The sequence below is a fragment of the Trachemys scripta genome, chromosome 5 (assembly GCF_013100865.1).
Source record: "Trachemys scripta elegans isolate TJP31775 chromosome 5, CAS_Tse_1.0, whole genome shotgun sequence".
NCBI classification, from domain to species: Eukaryota; Metazoa; Chordata; order Testudines; family Emydidae; genus Trachemys; species Trachemys scripta.
In genome coordinates this window covers 49,363,355-49,383,750 of record NC_048302.1, presented here as the reverse complement: position 1 = coordinate 49,383,750, position 20,396 = coordinate 49,363,355, and the positions used below count along the sequence as shown (strand labels likewise).

Here is a 20,396-nt window from a genome sequence, read left to right as displayed (position 1 = left end):
AAAGGAAATTTAACTAAAATATTTTAAGTTATTTTTTCCTTCAAGCACAATGAGGTGTGTGTGTGGGGCGGGGGTTTGGTTCTTTTAAATGTCCCAAACAGCTAAATATAGTTCTCAATAAAGGCTTGTATTGCAAAAGAGCAGGGAGTTTCAATTAGCTTTAAAAACTTTATGACAAGAATGTTGACAATATTATGTTCAAAAACTGGCCTTTAATATTTTCAGTCTGAGGATCTAAAGTTGCTACAAAAATATCAGTAGTTAGGGCCAGTGCTCTGTCCCTATAACACATTCTTCTTGTGCATTCTCTCTCTCACATGGAGAGCTACAAAATTTTCCAGTGGGCAGGTGTTTCTTCATAGCTTTTCCCACTCCCAAGAATTCAGCTAGATCTTTGAAGTAGGAAAAAAAAACCTTCCCGCCCCCCCAAGCGCATTGCTTAATGTAGCCAGGATCTCACTACAGTGGTGTTGGAACAATTTTTAGAGTGGGGGTGCTGAAAGCCATTGAACAAAACTATAAACCCTTTATATGATGGAAACTACTTCAAGGCAGGGGGAGCTACCGCACCGCTAGTTCTAGAACCCTGTTTCACCATTTAGAATGAACACATCTGGAGGGTATGTAGAGTAAATGAGCCTGAAGTAACAATACCCATAACACATTTCTGAGCCCACAGTGAACTCTATTAAAATGGATTAGATTCCTGAGTTCTAAGATGCAGTTGGTTTTTAAAACTAACAATTATAATTGCATTTTAAAAGTGCTATAAAGATTTGTGTGATGAACTTTTTTCCATCAAATTATTGATTTGAGTATTACGACCTCAGGGATGGGAAGTATGGGTTTAAATGTTCTGGGACAATTTTTATTTTTTTCTGATGCCATTGGCTTTGCCTCAGGGAAAGCCATTTGAGGCAGTTTTAGCTGCCAGTAACTATCTGCGACTCAGTCATTACTGTGTAATTGGATCTAAAGTACATTGTATAATTTACTAGTAGCAAGCTTTGCTTGCCTAATTGTGGTATCCAGCTGACTTCTAGGGATACTAATCAATGCATATGAATAGCACAGTAGACTGAGAACTATATGGATGAGTGAATAAGTCTTGAAGCGAACTTGCTCTTTCTCAATCTCTGCACATTTAATGGTTATAAAAGTGTCAAAAAAGATCTTGGATTTAAGGTGAGCATAGTGCTTACAAAAGGTGCCAGATTGACACAGACAAACTGAGGTTCTTTAGACTGTGGATTTTTGTATGTTTCTCTTATTTTATACCTGATACAGCTGTTGTAAGAAAAATATGTACAGTTTTTATGGGTGTGATATTCATTGAATATGAAGCAAACATTTTAATCAGAATTTTCCCACTCCTGTAAATATGGGAACATTTTATTAGGGGCAAACACTGCAATCTTTAGAGCAAAGCCAGGTAGAAGCAATGAATTTTGTTGAATGTCATGGGCATTATTTACTCATTTACAGGCTTGCTGTTAGAATCTCAGCAGCTGTTTTATTGGAAAACTGCTATGTGCTTCTTTCAAATTGAGCCTTTGCATCAGGCTACATTGTTTACATCCTGTGCTGTTCTGTTTCTTTCTCCTACATTCTAAAGTTGCACCCTGACTTCACTTGAAGATTACAAGTATGTAACCAGGGAAAACATCTCCTTTTAGTGGCTCTACTGCAAGTGAACATTTTATGAGATCTGCATTTAGTTTAAACTGTGCACCTACCTCCTATATTGTTTAAACATTTTCCAGCAGATACCAGATACCAGATGAAATAGTGTTTTTTTCCAAACTAAAATATTCCTGACTTTCACATAACTACATGATTTCAAGAACTTCCATAGCAATTTTTCCCCAGATATTGCAAACAGAGGCTATTAAGACTTCCACTACCAAGCCTCTGAAGAGTATCTTGCATGTGTTGCTACATTTCTAATTCATTGCCAATGCTAACCCATTTCATTTATGAAAGATACAAGAACAAGTATAGACCCCAGCCACGTTTTTGCCACTTACACACACTGATTTCTAAAAGTGCGTTAGGAAATTAGTAAATACTAAAACTGTAGTTATGGTCACGTTTTTAAAATGAGCTTCTTCATCTAGGCATGGATAGTATTATATTTGCACATACAAAATGGGTAGTTGTGTGCATAACATCCAATTTGCGGGCTCAGCCTTGCATTTAGACCTAGCTAAGTATTTGCATGTGGAAATGTAGGGTTTGGTGCATTGACTCCGGCATGTTTTCAAATATCATGGACTGCACTGGAGAAATTTTCCCTTCATTTTTAAGGGGAAAGGTTTAGAATTTTTTGAAACTGGGGGCATTGAATCTTTCAGGTGTTCTGACTATAGGCTGCTTGGGGCAGGGAAAGATGTTTCTAGGGAGGTCTCGCTATATTTTTAGGTGACATACTACATAGTGAAACTCCATATTCATAAATTACCTTGCTGCTGTTCATATTTCATAGCTCTGTTAGCTAATTTATGTGCCAGATATATAAAAATAAATCATTAAATGCCATGAGATATGATGTTTGTTCTACATACAACAGCACACCAATGAACAAAACGGCAGCAGTTTTTACTGATGCTAACGTCTAGCTACCTGGGATTTTATAATAAATATGAATCAGAAAAAGGCAGGATAAATCAGTTCCTGTACTGTCAGCTTGGCAGAGATGATTTATCTTACCTTTCTGACAAGGCTGGATTTGACTGCAAACCTCATACAGCTTGGCTTCTGCTTCAGATCACGCAAAGGCATTCCAGATGATGAAAAGCAGGGTAGCTTAGAAAATAGCATGTAGTGTTGCCATATTTATATGGCAATATGTGAACTCTGAAGTGCTTTAGATTGTATCTCATGATAATTATTACATCTTACAATGAATCTACCTGAACCCATTTAAATTCCTTAACCCATATTTTAAACAAAAACAGTGTTCAAGTTTTTCCCCAAAATCTAAAATAATGTTTAGAGCAATCCAGTAGATGGGAAATATAAAGCTTTATCTAAAGTGGACATGTGGGTGATAAAATGCCCATTGCCCATGTTCACCTATGTCACTACTTTTAGAAAGGGAATGGCATTACCCACTGGGTACATAGTGAGGTGGAAGCACAGCACTCCTTCTACCTGTTATTTAGAGATACTTTTCTAGGTGGGTAAATATCTTATCAATGCTGTTCCAATAATTAGGTTTTGCTGTGTTGCTGGTGGGCTCCTGACAATGATGCCTGCACCAAACTTCAATACTTGAAATAATAGGTTCTGCAGCTAAGCAACTGCCCTGAACAGAGGGTGGAATAGGAACTATGGTGTCAGGCTTCGTGCCTGTGTTTGTGTATGGGTGGCTGTGTAACTGTAATACTGTGGCTCATTTGGAAGATGTGCTCATATTGGAAACTGTTATGTACGTGCCAACGTATAGATGACAGATTGGTGCAATATGATCTCTCACACGTTTTGTTATGTAATGTAATTTGAAATGTATTTATACTCGATCTGTAATGCTTTTAGTTGGCTCCTCTTGTACTGTATATGTGGTTTTGAATATTTGTTTAAAGCTAGTTATGTAGAAATCCATTTCTGTGTTGGAAGTTTAATAAAAAAACAATAAAGAATACTTTAATGTGCTGGTTTCATTATTTTAATAATATTTCTAAGTCAAAGCTTGAATGGGGGCATTGTTGATGAACTGTCCAAGTTTCCATCCCTGATATACAGGAAGAGACAAGCAGAAATCATATACCCACCAGCCACTTAAAAAAAGAAAAAATGGGGAAAATGCATTAGGCCAGAATCACTGGAAAGCTCTGTGCCCCACTCCAGCAACACAAAGCTGACATAAACCCAGTTGGCAGTGCCATAATGCAACTGGTGTGTACTAGAAAAATCCTGCCCCAATAGATTTATTGCCAATAATTTATAATCCAGACAAACACTTAAGTGCTTTTAACAACGACATTATAGAATAATGCACAATAAAGCACTGATAGCCGCCTTCAATCTTTCTCTCAATACCTTTTTAAATATCCCCTATTCCCCAAAGTAAATGAGGCAAAATAAGATGGGCCCCAATTTTCTCATACATGACTAGAAGGATCATAAAAATAAATGCCTTTCCTTTTTCTGTATAGTGTTAATAATGAGATGCCCCTAGAAAAGGGTACTTCTTGGCCATCAGTGGCTTGTGATACTTTCATCCCTTAGAAGAGGAATTCAAGGTTCACAATATTGCACTGCAGAACGAATTGATTTGCTCACATCTTCCATCCAGCTGTGTGGTTTGACTTTGTAATCCAATTGGCTGTTTGTTGGATCATTTTCACTGAAATATCAGTGTTAAGCCAGTTTTGCCACACTGAATATGCCATTGTTTTTGCAGAAAAAATATAGCTGTGGCCAGAAATAAGGATGCTTGTTATAATCTTAAATTATCAAGCAATAATGGCCCAACAACCTTTTGTATCGATAATTTTAATAAAAGGGAAATACTAATAAAGAGCCAAAACAGAGGTGAGTACATGTTCAAAGGCCTGCAGGTAAACCTGCATTTTACCTCTTCAGTAATATTTAATAAAAATTATTAAAATAAACAACTTTATGCTTAGTTCCACTAAATGATTTTGTTTAATTTTAAGTGAAACGTCCAGCAATGACATTACAGCATAGGAAGGTTCACACTGGCTGTGAATAATTTTGGGAGATACTACAAACACCAGTTGGTGATGGGGTATTGTTTGCACCTGTTCATCTCTACCAAAAATGAACTGTACCAGCTTCTGGTGAATTTACTAAATATACTAAATCATGCACAAAATGTAGGCCTGGGATTCTGAACTTGGTGCAACCTGACTCAAGATGGCAGAGCAAATTAAAAAGGAGTAAAGGTCCAAAATGCATGGGTTTTTGTGTGAATAGTTAGGGCCAAATTTTCAAGCCACATAAATGTGCACATGAGTTTTACTCATACAAATGGAGCACACACAAAAAGTAAATGTGCATATCAGGTAATTGTGAGCCTAACTACTGGATGCAGAAATCCAAACTCTATTTCATATATATAGCTGTGGATGCATGTACACAAATTCTGAGGCCCATTTGAAAATTTGGCCCTTAGAACCCTACCAAATTCACAGTCCATTTTGGTCAATTTCACAGTCATAGGATTTTAAAATTGTAAATTTCATGATTTCTGCTATTTAAATCTGAAATGAGTTGGAGGGGCGCTGTTGCAAGGTTATTGGAGAGGGGGTTTGCTGTATTGCCACCCTAACTTCAGCAGCACCGAAGTAAGGGTGGCAATACCATACCATGCCCTCCTTCATTCTGCATTGCTGCTGGCGGCAGTGCTGCCTTCAGAGCTGGGCAGTTGGAGAGCAGTGGCTGCTGGTCAGGAGCCCAGTTCTGAAGGCACAGCCACCGCTAGCAGCAGCGCAGAAGTAAGGATGGCATGGTATGGTATTGCCATCCTTACTTCAGCGCTGTTGCCTGCAGAACTGGGCCCTCAGTTAACAGCCGCCACTCTCTGGCCACCCAGGTCTGAAGTCAGCCATGGAGAAGTAAGGGTAGCATGGTAAGGTATTGCTGCTCTTACTTCTGCGCTGCTTTTGTGTTCTTACTTCTAAGCCAGCTCTGAAGGCAGCGCAGAAGTAAGGGTGGCAATACTGCAGCCCACCCCCAATAACCTTGTGACACCCCCCGCAACTCCCTTTTGGGTCAGGACCCCCAATTTGAGAAACGCTGGTGACCCCTGTTAAATCTGTTTAGTATAGGATAAAAAGGATACAAAAGACCAGATTTCACTGTCGTGATGTGATTTTCATGGCCGTGAATTTGGTAGGTCCCTAGTAATATACCTATTTATCTACATTTTTTTCCAGTGTAGTACAGTGCAATAAGATTTGTATGCTGTATGTACAATATTTATCATATTTTTCAACATAAGCAAATACTGTGTGACAACCATCTGCTAACACCTCATTTCTTTATTTCATTTCACAGTTGAAATTAAAATGGATGAAATCAAGGACTGAACTGTTCAGGTAATGTAATAAGGGAGCTTTTTGACTCTAGATCATTGATTTGAATCCAGACTATGTTGGCAGCAACTGAAAGTCATTATACTACCTTCACAATTGGCACTAAGTGGCATCCATATGGTAGTTGCAGCAGAGACTGGCTGGCTATAGATGACCCAATCCAGCATATGCTTAGCTTTAAGCCTGTGAGTAATCCTATTGAAGTCAGTGGGAATTCTCATGTGCTTAATTTAAGATGTGTAAATGTTTTGCTAGATCAGAGCCAGAGTCCTTACCAAATTACAACTAAAGCTAATCTTTCCAGAAAAATATTGTGGCACATTGGCGGGTTTACCCTGCCACAGCTTGTGCTAACTGTGTTCTGGGCCTAAATCAGGCCGTCTGTCTCTAAGGTGATCAGTCTGGGCTCTTTCATGACTACTTATTTCATTTACAAATAATCAGAAGCAATAAAACAATTTCTGTAGGGTAAGTGGCAGTGTTAGGAGGGCAACTGAAATATGGGTTTTGTATTAAATTCCTTTTCTTCCAAATCACATGCATGTTTACAAAGTTCTGCTGTAAACATTTAAAAATAAAACACAATCCTCCAGGCTGCTATAAAACCTTGTTCTCCAGCAAAATTGGATGTGTGTGTGGAGGGACGGGGAGAGTTACAGGTGGAGGAAACGTACAAGTATCAGCATTCTGTACACTAATTGTGAACTGTAGGCTACTGTCTACAGGGAAATAGTGTATGAAATGCAGCTAGAGAACTATGCTGCCATAACTTGGGGTGAAGGCTCTGATATTAACATCTTCACTGCTGGGAGGCTGCTTGAGTGTCTGTGCTGGGGCAGCAGCAGTCTGTTGCCACAGCAGTGAAATCAGAGTGGATGGTTCAATCCTGACAAACTGAGTGAAACTGGAGGTGTGATTTGTAAAGTAACAGCAATCCTGCACCCACTGAAGTCAATCAACTGACTTCAGAAAGTACAGGATCAGACCTTTGCTTTCATTAGGTGATGGCAATTTCTAAAGTGCACAGTCTTGGCTTAATTCAACTCTCAGTGGGAGCCTTACTGTTGGATTCAAACAAAAGTCAAGGTAGGCCAATGTCGAACACTTTTGAAAATCCTGCTCTTGATGCACATGCATCCAGTGCACTCAAGTTTGGATTCTTTCGGATTCTGTTGGGGGCCCTGAGTGTCCTTTATGCTTCCAGCTGAGGACACAAAGTCAGGGTGACCACAACTGCCTCTCACGGTCTGTCTACATTGCAGGAGAAGGTGTGATTGTAGCAAAGGTAGGCACACTCCGCCTGTAATCTATCTAACACAGATGACAATAATAATGAAGTAGGGAAGGTATCACTAGTTTGTTTTCTGGGGTCTAGATATTCAGGCCAGTACACCCTAGAGAAGCAGTTGAGGGCTTATCCCTATTACCCTAGACACAGGAGCTTGAAAAGGGATAGTACTCCCTGGTATCCACCCCCTCTTCTCCTCAACCTTACAAAAGGATATTGCAGCTAGCCCAATTGGCTCCACTACTAGCTGACCAGACCAGTCGTGGTTCTGATGAGGAATCACAGGCAGAGGAAGACCGAATCCCAGCACCCATCTTATCTCTTGATGAGGCTATGAGACCTGCAGCATCACCTCAACCCCTGCTGACTACAAAATGTCCCAGCACTGCTATGAAGAATGGCTGACACTGGAGATCCAAATGGAGGTGGTCCAGGAATAAAATCACACAAGCGCCTGAATATCTTTCACACATCTGTTCCTAAACATCTTGCAATGCCTATCAACAAGGGGTATGAAGATCTAGGTAAGTTGCTTTGGCAGACACTTGCTTCTTTGGGACCAACATAAAAAAAAAGCGGACTGTTACTACCAAATGATACCCCAGAGCTTCAAGCAATTTTACATTCACCCCATGTCTGGATCAATGCTTGTCTCAGTGGCTAAAAATAAAGCTAGACAAAGCCAACAGAAAGCAACACCTTGAGACAAGGAGCCCCAGAAACCAGATTTATTTGGAAGGAAAAAATTATTCTACATCAAGTCCTCAAATAAGAATCACCAATTACCAGGCCCTGTTGGCAAAATTATGATTATTTTAATTGGGACTCCATATCCAAGTTTGCAGACAAGCCTCTTCAAGATTTAGAGAAGAGTCTAAATCCTTGATTGCTGAAGGTTAAATTGTGGTCCACACATCTCTCCAGGTAGTCCTTGATGCTGCTGACACAGCTTCTAAATTCATGGCTACCTCAGTTGCCATGAGGAGGTAATCTTGGTTCCAGTCATCAAGGATCTCTAACAAAGTACAAATTACAGCTAATGATCTTCCATTTGAAGGATACGAAGCTTTCAGTGTGAATGCAGATGAAACTACACTCTTTGAAGGACTCTTGGGCAACACTGTCTAGTACTAGTGTGTATGGTATTAATTCATTCCTTGCCATGTTTCATCATAACTATGGAAGCAAATTACTCAGAATAAATTATTTGATAGAATTATCTCTTTTTTCTGCTAATAATATATCTGTGAACAGATTTTTGCTGCCTGGAATTTAGCTGTTATTTAAATTTATTTAATATCTTTTTGAATTTTTAAATTTGATAAACATTCTAAATATGAAAGGTGGTGCTTGTGATTGGTCAAATAAATCACATGATATAGTTTCTATTCCATGAATTGATTAGTATAATTCACTTTTTGTAAACATATGAGCAATTGGTTTGCTCAAATGGTCATAGAAAGTGAATTCACAAAGTTTTTGCATTAGTCATCCAGCTCTTGTCATGACATCTCAGTTTTAAATTTTTACTATAAAGTAACAAAGATAAATTTTCAAAAATGGCCACTGAATTTGGTTGCTTCTGTTTTTGGGTGTTCAGTTTGAGATATTTTGGCCCTGATTGTCAGAGGAGCTACATATCAGCAGGCCTGTTGACTTTAAGTGGAGCATTAGATTCTCATTTTTCAAAATGAAGTTTAAGGTCTCAAAGTGCACACCCGAAAGCTGAGTCTGCTAACAGCACTTTTGAAAGTTTTGACTATACATTCTGTCATTCTAAGTTTAATCTGTGGGAAGTATTTCTGTTTGAAACTGAAAAAAATGAGACTAGTCTTTTACTAACTAGTGTACTGGGTACAATTTATGCCTTGGTAATGTTCAGTAGACCAAAGGTTCATAGAATATCAGGGTTGGAAGGGACCTCAGGAGGTCATCTAGTCCAACCTCCTGCTTAAGGCAGGACTAATCCCCAGACAGATTTTTGCCTCAGATCCCTAAATGGCTCCCTCAAAGATTAAACGCACAATGCTGGGTTTAGCAGGCCAATGCTCAAACCACTGAGCTATCCCTCCCCCCCCACTGAGCTATCTCAGTTGTCTGAGGTATAGGCATGATTATGAATTTTACATTAACTAGAAACTCCTTTCTCTTCATTCATAAAACTTAGGTCTGATCACTACCATAATACTCCTGCTTTTTTAATGTTTGTTTCTGTTGTTTCAGGAATTGATTACTGTAACTCTGTTTTAGCTGGTTTTGCCATATATTATAATGTGCCACATCTAATGGGTTTTCCAAGTAACAATTCCCATTCAGCTGATATGGTCCAGGAAATTTTATCTCTCTTCAATTTTGTCTGGCCTTTATTATCTCCATGTTATCAATTGGTAATGTTTAGAATCCTGTCTGTGGTTTCCAGTTGTCTTTCTGTCAGAGATTCTCAGTAACATTCCAATTTGCTTAGTAAGTATCCTCCTTTCCTATTGTCTACAGGTTTTTCTTAGGTATTGCTGTATAGTGGAAGAACATCTTCTTTGGAAAAAAATTCATTGAGAAGGCCAACTTCTGTGTCTTCTAGCTTGATTTTAAACCCCATACAAATTTTCCTTCACAAACTATTATTCTTCAAATAATGTTTTATATTAACAATTTGAAAGGGCTTGATATTATGCTTTGTTAAAATCAGAACTTTTAATATTGTTGAATGTATTGTATGTTAATTGTTAGGCATGCTAGTGACAATGTAGGATTCAGGCCTGTACTTCCGCCTGAGATAGAATTTTAGGTTTTGTTTGCCTGTTTGATTCTTGATACACTTATATTCTTACTAATATGTGTGAACAAAGGGATCCTAACTAATATGTGTAAACAAAGGACAAAGACACTGTGTATGTTGCTTCTGCCTAGCCAGATGTGTTTGTTAGTATAATGGGAACCGATAAGAACAGTTAAAGTATTACTGGGCATGGTGGAAGTATACTTACAAGCACACACTTTAAGACTGCCTCAACTCCTATCTCATGGCAAGGTCAAGCAACCAGTTGGGAGGGGCAAGGAGGATTAGAGGGGAAGATATAAAACACTAAAAGGCCAAAGAAATGCCTGTCCTTGACCGTAGCACAACCACATTCCTTACCCCTCCCATGGGATACAAAAGAGGTGGGACAAAGACCCCAGACTCACAACCCCCAAAACAGAACATGACCATAAATTGTAAGGGGTGGGACCGAGGGCATGCATTTCAGGTATAATTATGCCTTCTAAGGAGTGGGGGAGAATGGGACACTGGGAAACAAGGCTCTGCAGCGTCACAGTCATGGACGTGCTTCCTGGAAACTAACAATAAACATTGCATTGCCAGCACCTCGGACTTCTGGTCTTCTGTTTTCTGTTTGCGTGACAAGACCCAGGGGAGAGGGTGAAGGGAAAGCCCTCTAACATTAATATTAAAAGTTTCCCACCCTGTTATCTCTTTGGATCTGAATGTCTCTGTACAATATAATCCTTTGGCTTCTATGGCAAAAAGCATAGCAATTCACTGCAGAATGTACTGGTGTCAAAATTATTTGTAGTTTCTAATAGGCATTGTGCAATAACAGCTTATAACAGAAAACCTGTCCTGTTCAGGAAATCTAGAGAAGTTATATGCAATGAATTAGAATTTGTCAGTATAAAGAAAAATCCCATAATATTGATGTTTAAATAGTTAACCTTTTTTTTTCATTTCTAGGTATAAACCATTTAATGGTGTATGGTATCATGTTTTCTTATGACTGAAAGATTCTAATAATTCACTTTAGCATTTTCTCTCGATGTTGTATGACTGCCAGTTGGGGGAACAGAAAAGAGATGAAGCTATACCAGGTCTGTTAACATGCTTAGGTCCCCCCCCTCCCCAGTATATGTTTAAAAAAGAAAGCAAAGAAAATAAGGTATTTTTCCTTTTCTTTGGATGCCACCGTAGATCTGAAAACCGAGAAGTAACACACCAGCTATGTGCATCAGCTTTAAGGAAGTTATTGTGACTTGAGGAAATGTGGGACATGTCATAGACAAGCCAAAGTACAATGTACACTACCTTGGAAACACATTGTAAACTACTACAAAAATAGATAGCATGTTAATGATCTGGCATTAACTTGCTATTTACTAAGATTTGCATCTCAGTAGGGCAAAATATAACTCTTTTGATGGATGTCTAAGCATAAAGGAGACATCTGGGTGGGTGGTTCCTGATTTCATTTGAAGTGGAAGCTGTTTGCTCAAAGCTTGCTATATTTTTATATGCTTTGTATCATGACTACAGAATCTGCCATAGGTGTAGCAGTGCTCTCTGTTTCCTTAAAATAGTGTCTAGTTTTAAACATTTTTCATTGGGTATATTTAACCAAAGAAAGCCCAATGCTGGTCTGTACAACTTGCATTTGTCTTGACTTAGTTACAGATAACTTTTAAAATGGACTTCTTGCAATAACATACCTGATTGAGACAGTATTTGGTTTGAGGCAATTTTTCACACTTAGGCCCTGATTGGCAGAGGACACTTCAAGATGTACGGGGGAGGAGGAGGTGAAGAGGTGGGGATTTCTCTTGGCGGGGGAGGTGTGAATGGGCTGGGGGCGGAGCCTGGGGAGATACATATACTACTGCAACTCCCTGGATAAGATACCATAGCTTCAGATGAATAGGTTGAAATATTTCAAATTTGGTGGGGGCAGGAGGCCCAACCTTGAAAAAATGGCAAAAGCTTTTTCAAATCCCCTTCTCTTTCTTTCTTGTTTTCATTATTTCCAACTCTGGGCTGTATTATCTTTTCTTTTGAGCCAGACTGCTAGGGCCCTGGGGATAGCTGCAACCAGGAGAAATGGGATGGAGTTGTACTGTCAGAGAAACGGGGAAGCCCCAACAGGGCAGAGCTGGTGTAGAGTCACAGGGCCTCCATGTACAATAATCTGGTCTCTCATAGATCCACCAGCTTTGGTCATGGTTCCTGTAGCCTTTCCTGCCCGAGAGTCTCTCCCTCAGATTGACTTCAGGAGGGAGATGATATTCTGACCTCTCCAATTTAGGCACACAAAGTAGAATCTGTCTGGAACAGGCAATATTATAATCACATATTAAAAATGTATGCAGACAGAGTTAAGATTGAAAAATGGACTACAATTTAAAAGGATATTAATAAAATGTTTTTGTTTAAGGTGTTCTAAATAATAGAAAGTCAGGAAATGTTCAGTTATGAGTTCAATATCATACATCTCTTTCCTGCTATACTCTTGGGCTGAATGAAAATGTTCATCGAAATTTTTAGGGGGAAAAAAAGAAGACAAATTTTTCACAAAAATGTTTGTGACATTGTGTCCTCCATTTATAAGCTTTAATACTTGCTCACCTTGCTACTACAAGTCATGCTCGGCAATCCTCTAATTTATATAACTTTTATACCATCTAAATGTTTTATACAACTAAAACATTATACTGGAATTCATATAATCAACTGGGCAGTTGAAATGTAACCTTTAAAGAAAATTTCTTTGTGTGCCTTTTGATATTCTTTCTAATGTATAATGTGATGGGTTGGATCACAGAAACCCCCTTGGGGCTGCCAACTGATGTGCCAAGACTACTTCTGCCCCTGCTTTCCCTGCCAGCTTGGGACTCCAGCACCCTATCTTGTTGAGCCAGACATGCCAGTCTGCTCCAGCACAGACCCAGGGTCTGAACCACCTGCCCTAAAGCTGCAGACTTAACTGAAAGCAGCTTAAGAAGTGTTCCTGTTTTTAACACTCAGATGCTCAACTCCTCATGGGGTCCAAACCCCAAATAAATCTGTTTTATCCTATATAAAGAGCTTATACAGGGTAAATTCATAAATTGTTCACCTTCTATAACACCAATAGAGAGAGATGCACAGCTGTTTGCCCCCTCCCCCAGTATTAATACATACTCTGGGTTAATTAATAAGTAAAATGTGATTTTATTAAATACAGAAAGTAGGATTTAAGTGGGTCCAAGTAGTAACAGACAGAACAAAGTGAATTACCAAGTAAAATAAGCCTAATACAGTAATAAAACTGAATACAGATAAAATCTCACCCTCAGAGATGTTTCACTAAGTTTCTTTCACAGACTGGATGCCTTCCTAGTCTGGGTACAATCCATTCCTCTGGTACAGCCTTGTTCCAGCTTGTTCAGGTGGTAGCTAGGGGATTTCTCATAATTGCCACCCCCTTTGGTCTGTTCCACCCACTTATGTATCTTTTGCATAAGGCGGGAATCCTTTGTCCCTCTCTGGGTTCCCACCCCTCTTTCTAAATGAAAAAACACCAGGCTAAAGATGGATTCCAGTTCAGGTGACATGATCACATGTCACTGTAAGACTCCATTATCCACTTGCCAGCACACAGGTGTACAGGAACATTTACAATTAAAATAGAGCCATCTACAGTCAATTGTCCTGGTTAATGGGAGCCATTAAGATTCCAAACCACCATTAATGGCCCACACTCTGCATATCTACAATTGGACCTCAGAGTTATATTTCATATTTCTAGTTTCAGATACAAGAGTGATACATTTATACAAATAGAATGACCACACTCAGTAGATTATAAGCTTTGTAAAGATACTTACAAGAGACCTTTTGCATGAAGCATATTTTAGTTACATTATATTCACACTCATCAGCATACTTTCATAAAATTATATAGAGTGCAACATCACAGAGGGACTTTTTTTTTTTTTTTTTTTTGGTATTAGAAATATTATCCCTCTTCTCCTATACTCCATTCCAGCAAAAACAGTGTGTATTGATAGGGTTCATCACAAAATGCTACAGATTTAGAATTGAGCAATAGAAAGGAAAATTGATTTTTGAGAAGAAATGGTTGGGAATTTTCCATCAAATTGTTTTTTGAGGACAAATGCAGCTTCCACAAAATCAACATTTTCTGCATGAAAATTTCAATGTTGGTAAAAAAATTTAATTTCCCATTGTGAAAATCTAAATGAAATATTTTGTGTTGAGTCAGGTTGACTTGAATCAAAACATTTTGATGTATTGAACCAAATTGAAATGTTTTGTTTTAGGTCAGTTCTCTATAAATCTGTGGCTGCTTGAGCTTCCATAGTGCCCCATGGATGCCTCATGTCCCAGTTCTCCTCTGTATGCTTAGCTCCCTGTCTGTATTATATCTCCCCTGATGCACAGTTGTTTTGCCTCTGGTTGAACCACTGTGGACCCGCATGACCAAAGCACATAGTGGAAAATGTAGTCCAGCCCTGAGAGGGCCTAAGGAGCTTCTTGTCTCCATCCCAGGGGAATGGAAGTGGGGGAAGAACCTTTTCCCTCATTAGGGAATCTCATTGGGAAACCTCTGGGAAATTAATCTTTCTGGAGAAATGTCAAGGTATAACAGAATCCAGAAATGCTAGGTTACAGGATTTAGATCCAATGTGCTACAGCGTACACAAGCCCCAGAGTACACAATATTACCTTCATCCCTGGAAATATCAGGTGTAGTCTTGCACTGACTTGCATTTGAAGGTTTGTATGTCGATCAACTGTTTGCAAATGTTAGAACTCTAGAAAGGGCGTCTCAGTCACTTTATATACAATTTACCAAACTATATCTCTGTGCAAATGGGTGAAATTATGGACTTAAATATTTATTATTATTTTTTTGTGTTCATTATGTCATGAAGTCAATGACGCTCTGCTGATTTACAGCAGTTGGGGAACTGGCTCATTAAATAATGCCTTGCTATGCTAGTAGCCCAGTGTCAAGTACTACTCATTGGAAAGCAGGGAAGTACCTGGCACTTAGTTTGTTTTCTGAACCTACTGAAGTAAATGTATTGGGATGGGAATCATGCCATGGGATATTTTTATATACAAATCCCTCACTAACCAAATTACAGAATCACAGCATGCTGAAACATTTCTACAATACCATTATTAAAAAAAGCAGAAGGAATATAACATTAAGAAGCATACAATCTATAGGAATAAAAGAGGAAAACATACTCTTTGTATAGAAAGGGGATGCTTTACAGCCTTAATCCATTATTAAAGGTGACCATTCATCCTTGGTAATCAGATCAATTTGTGCTGAAAATTTAGTTCTATACGTGTGAATTGGAAGTAATCTTATTAGTGTTTTACTACATCAAGTCTGATAAGCTCCCCAATTCATTTCAGTTAAGCTTCTATTGATCCACTTAAGAGATCAATTTGGCTTGGTTTGATTATTTTGTTGGGGGATTTCATTTGTCTGGAATCTGAAGTTATGAGAAAAATGTGATTTAGCAATGTGTGTGAGAGAGAGAGAAAGAGAGAGAGTGTATTATATATAGGCTAGAGCAACCCAGATGGTGATTTGATTTTGCACTCTTGATTTTTTTCAGTTCATTGCAAATGAGTCTGTGTACAACAGCTGAATTGTAAGACATTTACAGAACAATGGAGTCAATGGGAAACTGAGACAGTTCTGAGTGTGGTTGTGACCAAACCTCCGTCTGGAAGAGGGGAAACTGAGGTACACCTGAACGGTGCTGTGAATTGAAACCCCACCAGTAGAAAGGAACCTGAAGCTGGTAAAGACTATTAACAAACATAATATCCCTGCCAGTGAGAGCGGGGAAAGCCCAAGATAAGTATAAAGCAACTTCTTGGAAGACTGCAGAGAAAGCAGCAGCTAGGAGAGATGGGAAATTCTTCCCCAAGTCTATAATTGTATGATATCAGTGAAAATGTAAATGGCCTATGTAAGGGTGGAGTGGCTAACAAAACTTGGCTCAGGGGAAGATTTCAGGACTCAACCCCACAAAAATATGTGCATCCCCCATCTTCCAAAGGCATTGCATGATTAAACCTGCTCTGCATAGTGCTAAGACTCTTGTGGTCACCCAACTAATCAGGAATATTGGGGTGACAAGAGCATTTGGGAGGGGGGAGATATATTCCCAAGTGTACCTCTCCCATGGGATCCACAGGAAGGCAATTTGTAAAATGAATTTGACACTGGACTGTTATGTTGTCATGAAAACTGTTTTGTGGTAATTATTGGGAATGTTTACTGTATGAATGGATGAAGTTTAAATCATTGACTACATCTGTGTTTACCTTTCTCAAAAAGAGGTGGAAGAACATCCCTGAGGTACACGGGAAGTTCCCACTGCTCTGTTCTTTTTCCTATTGGGGTACAGATGTAATGGAGTAATGTATATAAGTATGTATCTATATCAAACTACAAATTGTTTTGTGAATGCTATTTTGATTGTAAAACTGTACTGTACTTTCACTGTTGCCTTTTAATCTCTAAATAGAACTGGGATTCCTGGAAGTGCTGGCAGAGAGCTAACAAATGAGCAATCAGGAATCTTTAACCAAAGGGAACCATCCTAGGACAATGTGCTAGTTGCAGCCCAAAGGTATGTATTCTCCTGGGTATACATGTAACCAAGCAATGGATCACCTGGTGAGAGACTTGCAGACACTGAGGAGAGTCATCAGATCGGGGACAGGAATCTTTTAAAAGGAAGGCTGTCTCACAGATTTTTTGAGAGACAGAGAGAGAAGAGAGCAGAAGGCAAGGCTGTGCATGAGGACAGGAGGATCCAAAACCTAAAGGGATCTAAGAGTGGTGGGTCCCTGGAAGGAGGGTTTTACGTGCAAGTTTTTGTTATGTTTCCATAGATCTGTATATCTCTTGTGCTTTGTCTGTGAGTAAAGCGTGACTCATTTAGAAATTCACTTGCCATATCTTTGTGTCCCTTACTTTCATTGTCATGTAGTCCCCAAAAGGGGAAACAGTTACTCAGAGGGTCCACCACTACTGTAGAGGTTTTGGGGGAGCTGGCCCTACTTTTAGGGGGTAGGCAGTCGGAATGGGAATTCTTTTCCCTAGTGCTTTTTTGTATAGCTTGTTGTGAAACTAGGCAAATATCTAGATGCGTTGATGTACTTCCTGGAAGACCTCTGCATACCCCCAGGGATACACATCCCCCTAGTTGAGAACCACTGTGCTAGATAGTTAGTCACATATTAGTGCTCCCTGTCCAACTGGCTTCTCCTCTTGCTGCTGCTCCCCTGCTCCTGCCAAATGGCACCTTCAAAAGTGCTCCGCTCCAGGCCATGGTCAGATGTGTCTGTTGCTTAAGATGCCCAAAGCCTTTTTTCCATAATCCTGGCTCCACCAAAAGCTTGTGGAATCCACACTATACAGATGTCATCTGTTGCAGTCTGAGGCACTGCATTCAGAGACATGGACTGAGGGCCTGGCTTATTCATTTTAGTGTATCCCCACCTGATCCTTATTTCACTGCCATAAATTTAATCAGCTGGCAGTAAAATTTATATGCATTCCATTATTGATGAACACACAGAAGGCTGAGATTTATATATTTTTAGTTCGGATTTTGTGATTGCTCATTTTAATGATCATTGGGGTTAAGTGTATTAATAGTTCTTGAGTCATATTTTTCAATAAAAACAAACACTCTGTTGAATATATTTATATCTGGAATGGCTCTTCTTGGAAAGCCAAGAAGTATTGGGTTGACTTGATTTTATTTGCAACTCAGTTTATGTTCCTGTTGTTAATCTTTGAAATCCAAATATTCCACTTCAATTTCATTTTAACAGTAGCACTATGGTTTTGAAAGGCATTATTCTTAATGAGGAATTTTCACACTGCAATAATGTATTACATTTAAATATTAAATGCAAATACCCTCACCTCCCCCCAGAAATACATGATAAAAACCCTTGTGTTTAAAACAATGTTAAAGTTGCAAAGATAAGCACTTAGAGTCAGGCAATACCAAAATTAAAGATAAACACAGAACTCTGATGTCTTGTAATGCAGGAGAAAGTGCAATGGGAGGGAGAGAAAATGGAAACATGTAGGAAATCAAAGCACATCAAATTATAAGATAATATGTACATAGACATGTTCACATAAACACCCTAATTTATTGTGCATATGCTAGCTCTTAACTCCGTCTTTTTTTTTTTTTTTTTTTTAACTGGGAATAATTTATGATGACATGAAGAACTGCTAACTTCTGCTTGACTGAAGCTCTGGTCTTGGGGCCTGATTCAAAGCCTACTGATTCAACTGGAAGACTCCTATTGTCTTCATTGAGTTTTGGATCAAGACATAAAGCACCTCCAAATTGTATGTGAAAGTTTCAGACAAATATAAGCAATTGAAAATAGGCCATTATTATGGAAACTTTTTTGCAACCCTAGTTACAATGTTTGCTCCCACAACAGCTATAACAACTCCATTTATCTTTCTTGTACCTTTTAATAAATGTCTTTGATATTTTTCTCTCTTTTTTATACTTTGACTTAGGGTTGACTTCATTTAATCAATAGGTATGCCGTTGAGTTTATTGTGAGATGCGGAGAGAAGATGGAGGAAAGAGATGAGGGGAGGAAACTAAAGCACTTGGAATCTAATACTCAGTTTTTTCACTTCTTAAAAATGGGCAGTTTCAAATTATTTTATGAACATGACTGTGAAACCTGTGAAATGACCTCTGTCCTCAGGCCCTTTTGCAAAATGCACTGACATTGAAAGAAGTCTTCCAGAGGAAAAATGTTTTGCACCATTTATAAAATGTGTTTAGATTTCTGAAGAAATTTCACAAAGCAAAAGCCAACTTTAGACGAGCTCATTAATTCCAATCCCTGTTCGCTAGCAGCTAAGTTAAAAGCTGGAATGCAGGCACATAGCATAGCAGTATCAATTATAATAGTAAGATGACTAATGAGATCAGTGATATTTGAATGATACTGAGGCTGAAAATTACACCTTTCCTGCAGAGTAAAGGTTGAAGGAGATCCTTGCATTCAGTCTATAATTTCTCCTATACAGGGAATATGTGGCTGTTAGACCTTCTATTGATTTTTTTTTCTTTTTTCTTTGACAATCCAGCAAGAGTTCCCCACTCCCACAGCTGCTGTGTGTGGCTTATCTCTGTGTAGCTTTATAATGGCTTTTTCCTCTGATATGTTGTTCTAATCTGTACCTTTTTGATAAGTAAGATGCCAGGTTTGCAAGATTTAAATGTTACTGTAACACAATAGTATGATGCATTATCCTTTTGGCTGGTGTCAACATGATGTCTTGTGCAAGGAAAACCAGAACTCTGCCCTCAGATGTAGAAGTGTGAAAAGTTGCACCTGAGTCTATGAGGGACAGATATATTGTGCCCATCATTTTGAATGTAAGAATGTTTTCTTCTGTTAGGCTCCAATTCTGAAAAAAACATTTTTCTGTGTTCTTAAAATCATCCCTAGTCAGCAAAGACTTAAGAAATATTGTATTGTTGTAAGTTTTGTGCTCTGGGTTCTTTGGAAGTGTAAGGAAGATGTTGCAAACAGCAAGATCATTTGCTTTCTGCCTTAATCTCCCTAGGAAGAGTCAGTTATTGGGCTAGAGTATATTCTGGGAACTGGGGGCTGGTGTGTGAGTTAAGATTTCTGAGAAAGGGGATTTGCCTGTATGCTGTTTGACCACTGTTCAAGGACTGGTATATAAAATGTAAATAAACAAAATGCGCAGAGAAAATACCCAGTTTCTATGTCCTTGATTTCTCCTCTTTCAGGAAACCAACCTGGAAGGCACTGACATCTGATACCTCTCAGCAAAGGGATGATAATATTAACTCAAACATGTGGCACAATCAGGTCATTCTCTTCCATGTAAAATGAATATGCAATACTCCCATTTGGATATGACAGCATTTATCATTCATTTTTGTGAGAACCAGAGAATAATTAGGGAGAACTGGTGACTGGGATTTATGTTCTTAAATCACATAGTCACTTTTGAAAATCTCACCCACTGTGCCAGATTTATCAGTACATTCAGACTGTCTGGCATCAGTGCAAAAAAGTAGCCATAAACCTGGCTTCATAAACAAGATTTATGGTCACTTTGCTTTTCCAGAGTAGTGCAAAGCAGTCAGAGCGTGCTGGTGAGTCTGGCCCATAGGAAGTGCAATCTGAGCAAGTTAATATTATGGGAGACACTTTA

The 20,396-nt window shown here is 38.8% G+C and overlaps 1 long non-coding RNA gene across 2 annotated transcripts; it reads left to right on the top strand.

The window, feature by feature from the left end:
- Positions 1–16,357: 16,357 nt before the first annotated feature.
- Positions 16,358–19,916, top strand: LOC117877551. Of its 2 annotated transcripts, XR_004645752.1 has the most exons (4): positions 16,358–16,577; positions 16,675–16,779; positions 18,403–18,527; positions 18,708–19,916. It is a non-coding gene; the product is annotated as an uncharacterized LOC117877551 (long non-coding RNA). The 2 variants fall into 2 exon arrangements; XR_004645751.1 differs by having other exon boundaries at positions 16,358–16,779.
- The last annotated feature ends 480 nt before the right edge of the window (positions 19,917–20,396 follow it).